The following is a 5898-nucleotide window of genomic DNA, read 5'->3' as shown; positions in this document are numbered from 1 at the left end:
TTGTTGTGTGACGTGTGGGGGGGGGGGGGGGGGGGCTGCATTCTAGGGGCTGATAATGTTGAATGGAAGAATCTGATCATCTGTAACTCATGAAGAAGTTAAAGAAGCACAGAACTACTACTAAGGACATGAAAAGACATTTTCTTTCTAAACCAGCTATGCAATCTTTCCCATAAAATGCATGAATGTAGCTCTATATTTCTCTTCCCTCTCCAGCTGGCAATCAGCTAGATTATTCTTTCTTTTTGTTAGTTCCAGTATTGTTTAGGTACTGGGGCCTGAAGACAATCATATGTGTATTATTACTGTTCTAACAGTCAATAGAAGGGCTCTGTCACTTACATGGCTTCTGTAACAAAGTCATCACAATTAAAACTTTTGATGCATTCTATCATGCTTTGGGGATTCTTGGGCTAAGCACATACTAATTTCCTTTCTGATCATTATTCCAATAACTGTAAAGTTGAATCTTTCCAAGGATGAGATGTGTTATTCTTACTGAAAACATTGTTAAATTAGAGGAAATAATCTTTTTACTATTTCTGTTGGGCTGCTGCTGCTTTACCTTGGAGCCCTTTATCTATGGAGAGCTTGCAGTGCAGCTTGCTGTTCGAATTTACACAGTATGCACCAAGAAGAAACGTTTATCAGTGTGGTTGTTCACTAAAAGCGTTGACAGAAATTGTGCATATTCAAGGTACGTAGGACTTCTTGTCTGAGGCAGCAGAGTGAAAATGAAACTTGTATGTTAACAGTTGGTTCTATTTTAAAAATATTTTTTAGACTGATCGTATTAAGTGTTATTTATAGCGTTTTAATACTTCCTCCTACTGGCTTCTGTTAAGATAAAGGAATTAGAACCTGAATTCCTTTTGATTTATTCACCCAAGCTAAAATCAGCATAAATCAATCCTGATACTCAGTTCTGGTAGAGTAAGAAGAGATTCAAGCCTCAATCCTTTTCATTTTGAGCAGATTAATTTAGATGTATTGGTTGGTTCAAACAATTTGCAAGATGTTAGCGTTAAGAGAGATTATGCTAAAAATGACTTCCTATTCCTGAAAATATCAGCCTAATAGTTTTTTATTCTTTTCAAGACAAGCCTCATTTAATCTTGAAGGCCTCATGAGGTGTGTTTTTCTGACACGATTAGTATGTATTGTGAAATACCAGGTTGCAAGATTCTGGATCAGATGATTCAGACAAAAAGGATCCAGTGCTGATGACATAGGTCACTTCCTTTAGACATCAGGATTCTTTTTCTATGTTTTAAAACTTCTATTAGCTAAAATTCTTTCCTTCCTCATACTGTGTTATTCCACAATTAGATCCTCCTCTCCACTTAAAGGAAGACCTCAGTTGCTTTTGAACTACTCGGTGTATTGTTTCCCTGTCCTCCCTGACCTGAAAAGCAGTTGAAGAGACACTTGGGCTTGCAGTCAGGTATTTAACCCTTGAGTCATTCTACTAGGCTGAGAAACAAAGAGAAAAAGAAATCAGGAGCACCCTGCAAAGGAATATTCCTGTCCACGGTTAAAGAATACTGCAGATAGATACAAATTATGCAATTGTCTTAACTCCCTTTATTTTCCTGATTTATGTTCATTTCCTCTAACAAAACCCCAATCAACGTAGTGTGTTCCTGGATTTTGTGAGAGAGATGTACTCTAAATGCTTCTGGAGCAAAATAATCCTATCCAGCAGTAGGTGAGTTGTTATACCACTTAAGGGATACATTTCTAAAGAAGCTTTGTGTTTGTGGTTTCTTAGTTGTCTGTAGTTGGATGTATTACAACTGAAACTTTTGTTATAGCAAGAGTCTTGAGTGAATGAGGAGTGGATTTGCTAACTAGTAAGTGTTTCCTCAACCAGCTTATTTATTCAAAAGGAACTATCAGGCTATTGAGAAAGAAACCGAAACAGTAGAAGAGATTTAAAACAATGTTGGATGTGGCCTAAAAGCAAGAGGATATAGATTTTGTATTGCAGAAAAGGTTTTGAATATGAATGGACATTTCTATATCTGCCTTCAAAAATAGGCAAAAGTATTACCTAAATCCTCTATTAAAATAGCTAAAAGTGCGTGTGTGTTATCTCCAGCTTATATACATTCAAAGCAATTTAGGGACAAAAAGGAGCTGGTGGAAGCGAATAAAACAGTGTCAAAAAGCAAGCAACAACCATGTTATTTATTAATGCAGTTTAGTTTATCATTGTTTTAAGGAAATACCATAAGCCAAGACATATAACAGCCTGCAGGCCAAAACCTGATCTTCATTACTTCTGAATTAATCTGCAGTAACTCTGCTGAGTTCAGTGGAATTAACTCGTACTTCTGTAATTGGATCTGCATTGAGGAAAACAGTTGGGTTTTAGCTGCAGTTCTTTGTGCTCTCTCATGCCCTTTTAATGTAATCTTAAAAAGCTGAAAGCTCTTTTGTTAGTCGATAACCACTTGGTCCTCTTTGCCAGCAGGCTCGGGGTTGGAATCTCTTGCAATTTCTCCCAATCACATAGAAACAATCTCCTTCCTTTTTCCGAAGGGCTTATTTTTGTCTCCGTGGACGTGTTGGCGGCACTTCTGATGCAGCATCACAAGGTGGCACCATAAGATCGTATCAGGTCATGATTTAATTTCACTGTTCAATTTCCTTGAGCTATAGGAAGGAAGTTACATAGGAAGTTTCATATTTGATCAGACTCATGAAGATAAATCGTACAAGGGGCAAAACTAAATACTTTTGAAACAGGACATGAAAACTTACTGGTTTTATAGAATAATTTGTGTACACGAGAACTTTTGTCCTTGATTCACACCCGAGCTGTATTGTGACCAGTATAATGACAATACTCCTTTACAGTGTTTTCAGCTGTGTCAAATGCAGATATTGTGATTTTCCATAGTTACTGATTTGCTTTTGTGTGATGTTGGTCTCAGTAATATCTGATATTGATCAGAATAATGGTGGTTGGGGTTTTTTCCCCCCTTTCATGAGTTAATATGTGTTAAAATCTATCTGTTCAGTTTTGCTGTCTTTCAGTCTCATTGGGCATTTTTTCACTGTTTTTTCCTTATGCAACAGTAGTTCCTCATAGCGTTTTGTTTGTAAAAATCACTATTTCTGTCATGTGTTCTCTAGAAATCTGGTGGTTGCAGCTGCTGCAAATAATAGCAAATGTTGGTTTATAGAAAGTTTTCTTATTGTCTGTCTTATCCTTTATAAGTAATGCTAGATTGTTCCCCATAGAACAGTGACAAACACTAAGTTGAAGTCTTTATAGGTGGTCTGTGGTATTTACATCTTTTTCTTGGTATGAGAAAACACCAGAATGGATTAATTCAACTTTTATCATTTTAGATGTGCATTATCTGATGCGCTGAATTTTCTTTACCATAATATTTTGTGTTGACAATTTCTGTGGAACATCTCCAGCTCAGATGACCCATATGTTTCATCTTCAGTGGAGCTTAGGCACAGGCCTAGTGTTCAGAACAGTGCGTTGCCACATGCTGAATAGATGTGTTTCTTTGAATTAAGGCCAAACTCTGAGGTAAGGCACTATATATGACATTATCTCTCTTCTTACAGAGATTATCTCTCTTCTTCCAGTGTTGTTGTTTTTAATGAAAAAAGCATATTAAAATGTGGGGTTTTTTATTAAAATACCTGAAAACTCAAATGTACATTTAAAATTAAACAAATGGGGATTTTGTTGCAGAAATTATAAAAACACATATTCTAGAGACCTGAATAGATTCAGATTATCTTCTGAAATAACAGAATATAGATTAAGCTAGAGACAAAGCTTTGTTGTGGAATGAGAAATATTACACTTTTAAACTCCGGATTCACAATAAATCAATGTGGGCTGAAATAACAGCAGGATTAAAAAGAGTTTATAATGTTATTACCCAATACACCTCAGCTGGGACAGACAGTGGAATGAAATTAGATGAGGAAGACATTAAAGATAATAAAATTATAGTTGTTCGTGGCCTTAGAAAGAAATGTGTCTGAGACAGAAGTAATGGGCATAGTGAAGATGTTCTGCTTTTCTCTCTGTACCATTTTGGAGTTACGACTGTCTTGCAGAGATGTTAAGGACACCAAGTGACTGTCAAATTTTCTTTGGTGGAGAAAAGAAAGAGACTGTTCATGGTAGAATTAAGAGAGCATCAGTATTACAGATGAAGGTACCTTTATTTAACTGGAATTTCTGCCCTTCTTGTCTGTAAAAAAACCTTTTACAATCTGAACTCCAAATGAAATTCCCTCTTGCCCTGTTCTTTTGATAGTCTCATTTGCAGGACCAGTGACAAGCCAAGTGCGTCAGCCTTTGTGTGCTCTGCTGTTGCAATGTAGGCCACTTGTTCCCTCTGTTCTTTCTCAGTTCAGATTTACTCAGATCCAAATGTATTTATACATAAATCTGTGACACGTGATAATCTGTTTTGCACGGGCATGATTAATGTGCCGTGCATGTTGTTGAGTGCATGCTCACAAGCCCTGCAATATAAACTGTGACTTGTTCACTCTCGGTCAATTCTGTGCACGTGAAGGTCGAGGCTGTGTGTGCCTGAAGATGTGGGCCAACATGTTTTAACCCTGCTAAGGAGGGTTATGGGCACCACCCTAGCTGCCTCCTTGTTTTTCCTGTAGCTTTTCTCAAGTGAAATCAGTGGATGTGGCAGCCTACCTGGAGCAAGCCAACTCACTGCTGTGGGCTCAGTCACAACTTGGGCAGCTCCACACAGCTAAAGCTTAACACACTATAGGAAATAGTAGCTGATCTTCAAAGGGTGTCAGGTCCTTTATGCACAGCTCTGTGAGAAAGCAGGTAAAAGGTGTCTCTGTTTTCTTGGTGTAAAAGGTTCTCAGTTCAGTCTGAGGAAGTATTCATCTGCCCAGTTTCTGTCTAGAAGTCAGATACAGCTTTTTAGTAGGCCTTTCATCCCTAGTGGTTCTGGGCTGCTCCTCACGTCACCCCAGAGGTAGTACTGATAGTGAACTCATGCTGATCATTAGTCATCTTTTTTTAGTTATCTAATCCTCAGGATTATTTCAATGGCACTTAGAAATAAATTGTTGTTCACCAGGGTTCCCCCCGCCCCTCCCCAATAAGAGGAAACAGATTGTCTATTTAGTAATCTGTTCTACTTTGTCATTATGGCCTAGGAGACACTGAGAGGAAAAAGAATATTGGGATTTTAACCAAAATGGTCTTTTTCATTTTCAGAAAATGGTCGTGCAACTTTTTTTTCATGCAGATATAAGATCCTGCATGCAAAACCCATTGTAGATTCAGAGAGAATCCCCTCTAGGAATAACTTGAAACTGAAAGACTGCATTTGCTCTGCTTGCATGACTAAGTTATTTGATGGGTGTATTCTCAGAAATAAATCTGTTTCCAGGAAATTCAATGAAGTTTTGAGTACGTTGAAAAGTTTTAAACTCTTTTATGGTCATTTTAGTGACTATTTTTCTTCTAATGGTACAACCAAATGTTCTAAGGAAATAAAGGTAAATTCCTTACTGTAATTTCACACATCCTAATAATGACAGAAGCACTAGAATTTCTACTTTTCAGAAGTCACTCTTACTACACATCTTTATACTTCGGCTTTCAGCAGAATTTACTAGCAACTGTTCCTGATAGAATGATTCATCCCACATGACTCATTTTCACTAAGTATTCCATTTCCAGTTATCTCCTGTAGCTGAAAAGCAGAGGGAATACTTTGTGTCCAGAGAAGTTTGTATATTTTGAGGTCTTTTCATTCCAAGAAATTCACAAAATTAAATACTGGGTTATTAATACATTAAGTCCAGCTGATCTGCTTAGAGGAGTTTCTTTTTCTCACTGTGGTAATTCTGTGGTAGCCAGGTGTGCTTGAG

This window comes from Nestor notabilis, unplaced genomic scaffold, assembly GCF_000696875.1.
Source record: "Nestor notabilis isolate BGI_N333 unplaced genomic scaffold, ASM69687v1 scaffold1023, whole genome shotgun sequence".
NCBI lineage: Eukaryota > Metazoa > Chordata > Aves > Psittaciformes > Psittacidae > Nestor > Nestor notabilis.
Note: the sequence above shows the minus strand (reverse complement) of the source record.